This window comes from Phalacrocorax carbo, chromosome 1, assembly GCF_963921805.1.
Source record: "Phalacrocorax carbo chromosome 1, bPhaCar2.1, whole genome shotgun sequence".
NCBI classification, from domain to species: domain Eukaryota; kingdom Metazoa; phylum Chordata; class Aves; order Suliformes; family Phalacrocoracidae; genus Phalacrocorax; species Phalacrocorax carbo.
Window position 1 is genome coordinate 84,999,439 of NC_087513.1, and position 13,147 is coordinate 85,012,585.

Here is a 13,147-nt window from a genome sequence, read left to right on the forward strand (position 1 = left end):
ATGGACCTCGAGGCAGGGCAACCTCAATGGGAGTGGGACATCACTCCAGCCTACCAGACCCTAAAGGTAGAACAGCTAAGAAGGGACCAGGCCCCCTGCCAGGCTGGGTACAGCAGGTGGCCTCAAGGGGAGCAGCCCTCTTCACTGGGCCCTGGAGGCAGAGCAACCGCAAGGGAAGCAGGGCACCATGGAGGCCCACTAGGCCCCAAGGCAGAGCAACCTTGAGGGGAGTGGGACACAACACCATGCCTTGGAAGTCCCCCCTGCCAGGACAAGGACACTGGGTGGCCTCAGAGAGCCAGGCCCCAGAGGCAGGAAAGCATAGAGGGTGGTGGGCATAATCCAGGAGCTGGGGTGTCCTTGACACAAGTGCCCTCTTCAGCAGATGCCAAGGTAGGGCAACCTGGATGGGAGTGGGGCACCATGCCAGAGGCAGAGTGTACGAGAGGGGAGCTGGCATCACCACCAGGGCACAGAGGCAAGGTTGCCTTGAGGGGATTGAGGAACCACACCAGCCTCCCATGCCCCAGAGGTGGGGCATCCTTGAGGTCTGAAGTCAGGGTGTCCAGGAACAGAGCAAGGCTCTACACCAACCCACCATGGTGAAGAGGTGGGATGGCCTTGAAAGGAGCCAAGGTGCACCCCCCAGAGGTGGGGCAGCCTCAAGGGGACCAGGTCTCCTTGCCAGATACCAGAAGTAGGGCAGCCTAGAAGGAAGCAGGGCACAATGCTGAGCCCTGGAGGTGGGGTAGCCTGAGAGGACCAAACCTCTCTGCCATGCCCAGGAGGCAGAGTGGCCTCTAGGGGAGCAAAACCATGCTGGCTTACTGTGCCCAGGAGGTACAGTGACCTCAGTGGGAGAGGGGCAACATGCTGCTCTGCCTGGTCCCAGAGGCACAACAGCCTTGAAGGGAGCAGGGTACAACCATAGCCTTCCAGACCCCACAGGCAGGATGGCCTGAATGGGAGCAGAGCACTATGCTGGCCCACAGTGCTTAGACTGTACAGCAGCCTTGAGGGGAGAGAAGCACAACAGGCCACTCGGTCCCAGAGGCAAGGTGGCCCAGAGGGCAGCAGAGCACCATGCCAAGCTTCCATGGCCAGGAGGTGCTGCAACCTTGAGGGCAGAAGGGTGCCACACTGGCCTTCCTGACCCCAGATGTGGGGCAGTCTCAAGGGTAGATGGGAACTACATCTGCTGGCCAGGGCCTACCAGCACCACACTTGGCCCCACAGGTTCAGTGGTCTCAAAAGGATTACACCTGGTCCTAGAGATGGGGCAGCTCTGAGGGGAGCAGGGCATTACATCAGCCCACTGAACCCTGGACACAGGGTATCTTTGAGGGGATAGGGCCTCCCCATTAGGTCCTGAAGGAAGGGTGGCCTCAAGGGCAGCAAGCCTCCCAGCCAGGCCCTGGAAGCAGAATGACCATGAGGGGAGTGTCCTCCCTGCCAGGCTAAGGAGATCAGGTGGCCTTGAAAGGAACAGGCCAGGCAGGCTCAAGGGGAGTTGGCCTGTTCTTCCATCCCTGTACACTAAATGCTGGTGAGGATACACTTGAAATTCTGTATCCAGTTTCTCTCCTCTCCCTCCAATCCAAGATGGATGCATTTTTCTTGGAGAAACTGGATCGTTCTAGTGGAAGGTTAACATAATGGCTAGGGGTGTTAGAGCCCATCTTACAGTGGAGTTAAGTTTACTTATAATTACATGAAGGGTAGGTTATAAGAATGACAGAGCAAAACTCTTTAGAGCTAGGGTAGATGATAAAATAAGGACCAAAGTGCTAAAAATTGCTTGGGAATTTCCCAAAACTTGGGAAATGCTGGTTTGATCTCAGAGGAAACAAAAACCTTCCTTGAGTGGGACAGCACTGGAAGATGTCACCCAGAGAGGCTGGGTAATCTCCATCCCTGACCATTTTCAAGATTCAGGTATGCAAAGCCAGTCATTGCCAACAGTCCCACACCAATAATGAAATGGGGGTGGAGAACTCTGAGGTTCATTCCATTCATTGCTTTTGTGGTTCTATGATTCATACATCATTAGCTGCTAAGTGCTTCTTTGTTTCACTGAATCTTCTTGTTATATAACAAATATTAGTGTCTTCAAGCTCAAAATTTTCTTACTTGCATCATACATTTGTGAGAGAAGAGCACTAGTCCATTGAGCTTAGTGTGGCACAGAGTCCTATTTGGTAGACCCTACTCTAGACAAATGGCATTTATGAAAGAGAAATTAAAAAAACCCGAAAATAGTTAATTATTAAGCATGTATGTGAATGAATTTCTAAATATATGGGATTAAAAAAAAAAAACACAACAAAAAACCCATTAAGTACACACTTTTAACATCAGGTTTTGGTCCCATTTAATTTATATGCTAAGCATTCTTCCTGATGACATTCTTCTGAACTGAAGCTTAAAAAAAATAATGTTTATGTTATGGGCTTAATCTTCTCCTAACCTACCATGCTGTAAGAATGATGTAACAGGTTTGTTAGTGAGACATTAGTGAGCATTAGATCCACTGACCACAAGGCCAATTAAACAAATCACTTTTGTCTTACTGTCCACAAACAGTGAACTGCAGAATGTAGATAAAAAGAAAAGTATGGACAGTGGAATGAAACATATGTTTCAAACTGTTCTGGTCATCTAACAAATTGCTAGAGAATACCATAGAAATTATCTGTTAAAATATGGCTCACAAAGAGAGAGACTCCAATATGATCAACTATATTTTATCTTCTTTAGTTTCTTGACATAAAATATTTTAAAATTTGGATCTTTGTTGTAGAATATTTCAGTTTCAAAGTTTTCCAAGTGAAAAGAGTAATCAGTTCCTATGACAGAAAAAAAACCCCAAAACTGCCAATCTCTCTAATTTAGATTTAGGAGGGTTTTTTTGCCAACCTGCAGTTGATATTCCATATTGACATCTTAAAACTCAGGATTTGCATTTTCACAACTAGGCATGCCCTGTTGCCAATGTGTGTTAAGTAACATCACTGTATATTTACCCCAGGGAATAATACCAGACCACTATAGCTGAATTCAACCACAGAAGTGTTGACAAGTCAGTTTGCACCTTAACAAGAGAACATCACATTCCCAAAAGCAACGAAAATTTAACTCTGCTCATCATGCCACATGCACTGCAAAGTACAGCTGTACCATGCCAAATTGTATAATTTGTGTTAATTGTATTACTATGATATTTTTCTTGAGTAAATTAAACCAGTAGGATATGGTTTTAATTGCTAAATGTTGATGCAGCTCAATTTTCACTCCCTTCAGCCCTGCCCCTTCTCTTTAAGACCTGCTAGGTATTTTCTGTTCAGTGTCGGCACCTGCTCCCTTCCTTTCTCCAAGCTCCCCTTGTTTCCACGCAAAACCTCTATCACATGCTACAATTTCTGGTCCAAAGGCAGATGAGTGTGGGTAGGCTGACCTTGAACAGAAATTAAAGATGAACTACTTCAATCAAAAATAAATACTGATTTTAACAGTCAATTGCAAATAAAAAAAGACAAATGCACTAATCCTAATGAAGCATGAAGGGCCTGATTCTCAGATCCCTTGAGCTAAAGGTACAAGCACAGTCCAGACAGCACCAGAAAGTTTCAAATACACCACTCCTGAGGAATCACTATCTTTGGAGCTAATCAGAGGCAGGGCTACAAAAGCCTTCCTCTAGAGGATTACACATCTTAATGTAGTCTTTTAGGCAGTGAATATTGGTTACATAAGGACTCTTGCTTCATAGGGGAGATGAAGGATCTGTAGCTATTTTAAAATGATAAATGAATCTTCTTTATCTTGACTTTTTCTGATTTTGACCTATAAAACTTACAAATCCGAAGAAATCTGTCTAATCTGTTTATAAAGTGTCATATTAAAATCTACCCTAGAGAATGATGTTGCCATTAGAGATGATAGAACTCTGTGTTTGCTGATATGAAAGGGTTTAGTTCTGGGTGTTTTTTTTCTAGGGAATTTCAATGGCAATATGTGTGTGAGTGAAAAAACTAATCATAAATTTAAGACTTGGATACTTTTTTAAAAAACGTAGATACTTCTCTCCCTCCTTCCTTTTAACAGTTCCTTAGCCAAGACTGACAATTATAGATTTCTCCATGTATTCTTTCCCAATAAATTAATCCCTTCCAAACAAAAACATCAGAATTTCTTCTTTCTCTTCCTTTAAGGTAATATCTGTCTTTAAGGACATGTCTAGAACGTCCCACAGGACAATTCTGTCAGCTTGGGGGTGGGGGGGAGAGAGAGAGACTGGTGTTACCGAAGTTCAATACCACAGGCTTTTTTTGCTGGCTTATTCCTTTAAAAATTTGTCTGATTTTTAAGTCTTCACTTTAATATTTCTGAATTTAATACTGTTGAACTTTAAAAAAATATTTTCTACCAATCACATATCTGCCTCTAAAGTTATGCTTTCTGAAACCTATTCCATAACATACTCCTAATATCTTTAGCTCCCTTTAATATCTTCTGGTTTTATCAATATTTTGCAACACCTCATAAAATAGACTTACTTTTGAATTTGACCAAATCCATTAACCCCTTTCCTAAAACACAATCAAGGATACTGAAGAATATAACCATGGTAATGAAAACTAAGCAACTGAGACTCCTTAGTGATTCTTAACTTTATCATGTTTTTCTTTTCAGAGCCTCTTATGTTTCTTTCCCACACCATTACAGTACTTCCTTTCTGTGTCTTAATCTCCACTGGAATGGAGATTTGCTTCTTAAATAAGAACAGTGCAGAAAAAATCTGCCCCAAAAAGGGAATACAGACACGGCAGAGAAGAATTCTGGACTCCAAGGGTTCTACACTCCACTGCTAATGATAAAGTTTTGGCAACTGATGCTAGTCCAATGAGCTGGAAAGCTATAGATGAAATTTCTCTCAAAGTCTATGCTTTCATGGGAGTGAGATGACATATCAGTGGTGGCTCTTCCCAGGTCTTTGAACCTTGTAACTTGTAGATCTGACTTTATGCTTTAAACAGAGGAAGTTTAGCCAATCCTATCACTCCCTGTTAGGTGCTCAAGAGAGCTTTTTCTTCCCACACTGCTTTGCAGTGCACTTGTAACATGTGTCACTGCTATCTCACTTTAAGCATGGAATGTTCTAGGTTGGGACAAAACCTCCTCCCTTTTCAAGGAAAAAAAAATGAAAAGGATGTAATGATATTTTACTTACATGTCAGAAATCATCACTGACTGCAGGTGAGTGAGCAAACAGGCATTTAAAAGAAAAAATTAATGTGCAGTTCTGCTCTAGAAATGGCTATCTAAAAACGGCTCTTAGGCAGCATAGTCTTCTTGAGGCTGTTGCAGGAAAGAATGGGACTGTGGTACACAGGTACAAGATATAAAGTACACAGGAGACTATCAGATTCTCAACTGCTGAGACCCCTCAATCCTCTGTATTAGAAAGAATCATTAATGCCTTTGGCTATTTTAAACCCAACTAAACCCCAATATAACTTCAGCATTATTGTGAATTTTCATCTTTGATTCCAAGGTAAAATTTAAATTCTTCCTTCTGAAAGAAAAAACAGGCCAATGCACCAAAACTAACTTAGTTTATAGTTTAAGCAAATATGCTAAAGAATATCTGAGACAAAGCATTTTTTTTTCTGGGGAGAATCATACTTTTGGAGTCTGTGTGAGGACTGTGAATACAAACATGGTTTGTGCATCACTGTCAGTGGAATGCCTTGTACAACTGGTGACTGTACACAACCTTGCTTTTGCAGATGCCACTTATTATGGGTATTTTCAAGAGTACAAATTGTCATCAGATCATTCCATAAGAGAAAGCACATAACCCCAGAGGAACAGCTATTTATTAACACAGCAAATGAGCTAATCAAATTAGATACACCCTGCTTTGTCAAACATAAGTGAATGTAAGAAAAATTTCAAAGCATTCTGCTTGTTCCTCCTCCAAGTATATATTTCTTAGCTTTCAAAAACCATTAATCACAGCTTTATTTGACTGAGTTCTGTTTAAAGAACAGAAGTGCAATCTACTCTATTGAACACCGAGCAAATAACAAAATTAATTAACCTACATGCCATAAAAATAATCAGTTAAGGAAAAGGAGAAGCTAGACCAAACCATAATAGATTACTTCTTCAGGTTACTGCAGAACCTCACAATGCAAAGAGGCATCTAGTGACAACTTAGTTAAGAACCTCGATCTTCATAAGCAAGCTCTAGTGTTTCCTTTCTAAAGGAGTATATAGCATTACACAGCTGCATTCTGCTAGAAACTTTTCATTCAACTACTGAATAAGAAGATGATAACACATGTCTGTTTCTCAAACTCTCCAGTTCATGACATGACATTTTACACTAAACCACTTTCCTTGGCAGAGAATGCTAAGCTACAAGGTTTTCCACTGAATTGGTTAATATGACAGCTCATGTTCCCTTTCATCACCCTTACTCCCACAACAGATGCTAGCAGGGTAGTGGCCAAGAAGAGTTACAGACTCTTGAAGTGACAAAGCAATAGTCAGCGGATTCTTCTGTCAGAGGCCTCAGATTCTGCAAAAACTAGTTTCCAGAGCTTTTCATCTCATATAATGCCAAGTTCAGTATATCTTTAAAAAAGGGTAGCCTTTTCATATTATGTATTCCTTTGCTTTAAAAAGTTTAATCCTAGAATATACTGTCAGTCATAAATCTAAGCACTTTTTTACATGGAGAACTACTGCTGTTAGTAACTCTTTGTGACTCCAAATGTGCAAGCATTAACTGATGTGAATCAGAGAAATCTTTTTTTCTATGAGGAAAAAAAAATATCATTGATTGAAAATCACTTTCCTTGGAAAAGTATGTTGGGATGGGCTTTTTGGCAAAAGGAACTTTTCCTGTTGACTGTGTGTGCATCTCTGAAGATATAACTTTTAATTGTAAAAACCTTAACTGTAAAAAATGTAAGTTAAATATTATGATTCTGTCAGGAAAAAAAGAGAAGGGGTTGAGATTATATAAACCAAATAATGTTTGGCTTTCAATGCCATTGGAAATGTATTTTCCCTTTAGGTGTAACTAGGCAAATTAAGTTTTGATCATAATTTTTCCAGATTTACTCTGAGAATTTGCCCCTAAAAAATAAACTCTGAAATTAAGTAATTTTTTCATGACTGTTATGTTCTGCTTATGTTTTAAAATGAGACAGGCCTTCTCACAACCTCATAAAAATCCATCAAAGCCAGAGATTATCAGATTCTGTGTAGAATACATCAACTGACAATATGTCTCACTGTCTTCTGTTCAGGTTTCTCCTGTTCCCATCAGTCCAACAGTTGCCTTTGGCAACTAGTTCTGTATCCTCTAGATACAGAAAGAATAGTCACTTCATTTGACGTATTTCATCTAGGGCTGCTTAATGTTTGATTTGTCAAAAATGGAAAAACTCAGGTGTTGTAAAAAAAAAACAACAAACCAAACCAAAAAACCCAACCCCAAAACAAACCTGTTTGTTCTTTTCCATTAGATCAGGCATGGTGATCCAAATCAATGTATTTCTATTCTGTAACTATAGCTAATGGTTAGCTTTCTTGCTAAAGGATTCCTTTTCAGTGCAGGTAATGTGATAAACTACTTTATTCTTATACAGCCAACATCTTTGCAGCAGCTTCACTCAGGCATAAAATCTATTAAAATTCAAAGAAAGGATTTTGAGTTTAATTCCATTTCTTATTCAAAATGCTGCCTAACATATATGATGAATATGAAAGTTTTTCATCTACCAAATAGGAAATTCATGATTTCTAAAGGCAGTAAAAAAAGACAAAAATAAGAATCTGATCTGAGCGCTTTACCAATCATGTTTTAAATGCATGTTTGCTTTAGCAAATTTACAGAGACAATGTGTTTTCTTAGCTAGTGAAAGAAAGGACTGTATTATACAAACCTAGGAAGAAACCATCCTTATAGAAGAAGGTATCTGAATAGTACAAAAAGAACAATAAGATCATGTGAATCAAGGTTTCCTTCTTCCAGGTATTTTAGACACACTCAGAATGAGTTGCTTCATCTATTTATTGTATTTAGTTTATTCTACTCTGCAAAACAAGACAAAAACAGTCTTCTCTTACAGATCTCACTAAGGTATTCCCAAAGGCGATTTATGTGAGCCTATTTGTGCTAATGTTGCAATTCTTACATGAAGTAGATTTGGCCATTTGTAGCTGTGGATCAGCAGCAATGCTAGATAGAAAAAAAAACATGTTACAATTGGTTGAACCTGTTTAAAATTGAGAATTGCTTTAAGCTTTCTTTGGGAAGCTGGAAAAAGGCTAATAAACTGCCATGTGCAGGCCCCTGAAAATCTGTGGGGCCACAAATTCTGAGCTGAAATCCAGGGTTTGCACAGGAGAATATGAATATGAAAGATATGAACAAATAAATATCCATTTGTGTGTTTTCAGAAATTGCATATTGCTTTATTTACAAGAATACGATTTGTTATCTCAGTGGCAAACTTAGCACTCCCTACTCATTCATGTGCTTAAGTGCAGCATGACTCCATGTGGCGGCAAGACTAAGCCTTCAGTAGTTATCAGAAAGGGCTTGGATGAAAGACTCAAAGACACAGAAGTATCTTGAGAGATCTCCGACAGAATATAAACAAGGCACTTTTGCAGGAGGGAGGTAGGAAAGTCTGCACAGCTGCTTCCTCCTTTACTATTGAATGATTTCAGTCTCCAGAGCTGTCAGGTGAGTATATTACACAAGTCCTAAAATCCATTTAAAACAGCCATCTGATTTTTATATAAGCATGATTTTGCTTGACTCGCTAAGAATTCTGACAGAGACACATAATTAAGAAGCACAATTAATTTGACATACAGAGCCTCCTATTGTTTTTTTTGACAACTGCTTTGTAAAGCATCTCTCACTAGGAAAAAATCCAGCAGAAGCATTTTGTCCATTGTGAGTTCCATTATAACAGTTATTCAGTATTGCCTTGTAATATGCTAAAATGTAACTTTTTTCATTAAAAGGCACATAGTCATCTTTTCAACTCCTTTCCATTCTCTGTACTTACAATAAATGTGTTGGGCTAATCATTGTCTTTGCATAGCAGTCCTTTTTTGTATACTGAATTACAAATATTAGCTATATATTTTTATCTTGGCATTCATACATAGTTTGTTCATCAGTTTTCTTTTGTAATGCATCAAGTGTCAGTTACTGTCATATGCATGTTTGATATGAGCACTAGGATAGGAAAAAAAATTAGGCTAAGGACCCCATTTTTTCTTTTGATAGTTCCTCCAGTTTTGTTAGAATGTGACAGTATCATCAAGAAGTGAGCAACTGTTTAACTGAAGTACGCTCTCTACTGTGGGGAAACATCTGATATTATCTATATTAGTTGAGTCTCTTCCACATACTTGGGGGTTTGGTTTTGGTTTTATTTCTTCTTACAGATTCAATTTTGATGTATATAGGAATTCTGAAGCCATTATCTTAAAAAATTTCTTTGAGAGGCACCGAAATTCCTCCCCCAAGGGTAATACAATTTTGGATTAAGAGTCAAGAATCTTCTGCTTTAAGGACAATCTTTGATATCTAGGAACAAGAAGTGCTAGAAAGATGTAAACATGTTGATACCCCAAAGTAAAACCATCTAATCACAGTGCTAAGCCAATGATCCCAGCTAGAAAACATACACAATCTGACTCTCATTAACCACTTCTATTTGGAAGTTCTTCAGTATTTGCTCTTATACACTCATTAACACAAACTTATGTAATCATCGAATCATTAAAGTTGGAAAAGACCTCTAGGATCATCAAGATCAACTGTCAATCCAACAATACTCTGTCTCCTAAACCATGCCCTGAAGTGCCACATCTACATGTCTTTTAAATACCTCCAAGAATGGTGACTCCACCACCTCTCTGCACAGTCTGTTCCAATGCCTGACCAATCTTTCAGCAAATAATTTTTTTCTAATATCCAATCTAAACCTCCCCTGACACAGCCTGAAGCCATTTCTTCTCATCCTATCGCTTGTTATGTGGGAGAAGAGGCCAACACCCACCTCGCTACAACCTCCTTTCAGATAGTTGTAGAGAGTGATAAGGTCTCCCCTCAGCCTCCTCTTCTCCAGACTAAACAAACCCAGCTCCCTCAACCTCTCCTCATAAGACTTGCTCTCCAGAGCCTTCACCAGCTTTGTTGCCTTTCTTTGGACATACTCCAGCAACTCAATGTCTTTCATATACTGAGGGGCCCAAAACTGAACACAATATTCACCAGTGCCTAGTACAGGGGCACAATCACTTCCCTGCTCCTGCTGGCCACACTATTCCTGATACAAGCCAGGGTGCTGTTGGCCTTCTTGGCTACCTGGGCACACTGCTGGCTTATGTTCAGCCAGCTGTCAGCCAACACCCCCAGGTCCTTCTCTGCTGGGCAGCTTAACTACTGGTCTTAAAAAGTTACAGAATAACATAACTAACTTGCCTTTTGTAATGTACCAGAATTTTCATGCTTATCTAAAGGGAGAGACAGAATACCATTGGTCATTTAGGTCTCACTGCATTTGAATTACACTGTTTTGTGGGCTGCTTGAAAGTTTCTGGAAGGTGTCTAAGCTTATGCAATCCTTGCTAAAGTCAATGCATTAAAACCCAAAGTCTTCCACCTTTATATAATTCCATAAAGCTCCAGCAAGTCAATATTTTTAGAAAGAACTTTCTCCAAACATTTTTTTTTTATTTTTCTTCCACAACTTTTTCCCTTTTCTTCAAACTTTTACTCAGGTATTGAGATGGTTATTCACATTTGACTTGCCATAAAATCATGTTTCTAGCAAGCGAAAAATCATGTAAACCCAGTATAATTTATATTATTTTATATTACTTACTGGCTTTTTTTTTTTAAATAGGAATCATGATTTATTTTCTGAAAGTATGAAAGCAAGACTAATTAAAGGAAATAATGTTCATTATTTTTGTGACACTGGATTCTCTTTTTTCAGAGTACCTTGAGCTGAATAACTAGTTTGGGATCTGGCTAATGGGAACTGATGAGTGCTCTGTTTTTCCTAAAGTAAAATAGCAGGATTGGCAGCAATTGATTTCTAAGAAGATTTTTACCACAGGTTGGGAGGCAAAAATCTCTTGTTATTGGCAGAACTTAGACGGGATCAATTTAGACCAGAGAGTTTCACAAAGAGCAGTGCAACAAAGCACAAAAGGAAAGTACTTTTTGGACTCTGTCATATTTGACAGAGGCATGAGAGGCAAAAATTTAAACTCTAGCTCTTGAGGGACAGAACAGATACTTATGTGGTAAGATTTCAAACAAATAGCATACAAAATATCTATGAAGTATTTCTACAGTGTCTGACTAGCAATTGTATTTAGTATGTCTTAATCTTTATGACTGACTTTACAGAGTTTTTTAGCAACAACTAAAATTGGACTGCTGCTGTTATTTGATGTGGACCATGCTGGTAGACACTCCAGTGAGAAAGCGATCTCGCAAAGATAAGGCTAATGAATGTTCAGAGGACCCCCAAAATTCTAAGACCATAATTCTGCACGATATTTCTGCAAATCCCCACTCCTCTCAGAAGGTATAACTGATTGAGGGTACTTCCAAACACCCTGTATATCTCAGGTTTTTGTTATGCTTATAAAAATATCTGAAACATGCTAGGCTAAAATAAATGTTGGTAACTACCCTTTACTAGTGACACAAAAGACATAACAAAACACAGGTCCAAGAGGAAAAGGAGAACATATCACTGGGAGATGCTGAAAAATTCTTAGAATCTCCAGGAATTCCACAATGTTTGGGGGCAACATCTTCCAGTATTTTACTATCCTCACAGTGCAAAAGACCTCCTGTCATCTAATCAGAATTTCTCATGTTCCAGCTAAAGTCTCATGCATCTGTAAGAAAAGCCTGCATCCAACTTCTCTGTATCCCCCCATTAGGTACATAAGTGCAATAACATGTCCCTGAGAACTTCTTAAGACTGAACAAATCTAACTCTCTCAGCCTCTTCTCACTATATGCCAGAAGCTTCAGCCCCCAGCCATCACAATGGTCCACCATTGGACTTGCTCTACTATGCCAATGACTCTTGCAACCCAGAGCCCCAAACTGAACACAGAACTCCGGATGTGGTCATACAAATGTGGAATAGAAAGGATTAAACATTTCCCTTGACCTGCTGGCTATATTGTTGCTAACACAGCCCACTATGTCCTTGGTCACCTTCTACACAAGAGCAAATTGGAGAATCTCCAGGGTCACCAGCTCATTTTGTGCAAATTGCATTCTATCCTGTCAGCTCCCAGCACGTACTTCTGCACAGGCTTCTTCAGTCACAGATGGAGGACTTTGCATGTGCCTTGATGAAGCTTGTGTCATTTCTCCAGCCCTCTGAATTGCAGTTCTACCCACCATCATAATGCTCTATATAATCTATGTCTAGAGTACAGCAAGCAGTAGTTTCTTCCAATCCTTTCTGCTCCTCCTCTTTCAGTCAGAAGTAGCTGTTCCATTGAAGAAATCTGTGTTAGATTCTAGTTCCACAGATTTATTAGTATATAGAATAACCAGAAAAAAATGTGGTTATTAAAACTGAAACCCCTGTTAAAATAAGAAACTAGATCCTGGTTGATACCCTAAGTATGTCAATATTGCAGCCTTAAGTCTTTTTTTGCTTCTTCTAGTGAAACTTACTTGGGCTCAGATTTCCCAGGAATGTGTCTGGCTTTCAACAGAGAAAAAAAAATTCCCCTGCTTCAAACATAAACTTCTCCTGATTTTTCTAGGACAGTCTTTCTAACACAAAAATTTTAGAGCTAAGTTCATCTTTACAGCAGCTAGAGCACCTAACAAAACTGAACAGTTGATATATCAAGTTAAAGATGAAAGACTGTATATCCCTTACAATCCAATTCTTTCATTCGGAGAAAATGAAACAAACCTTCTCAATATTCAAAATGTACTAGATAAGCATGGGAATATTTTATTTTCTTCAGAGTTCATTCCTGAAATGGAAAGATCATGTCAATCAAGGAAGATTCCTGAGAACCAGAAGAAAGTAAATGCCACTACTATCTTCAA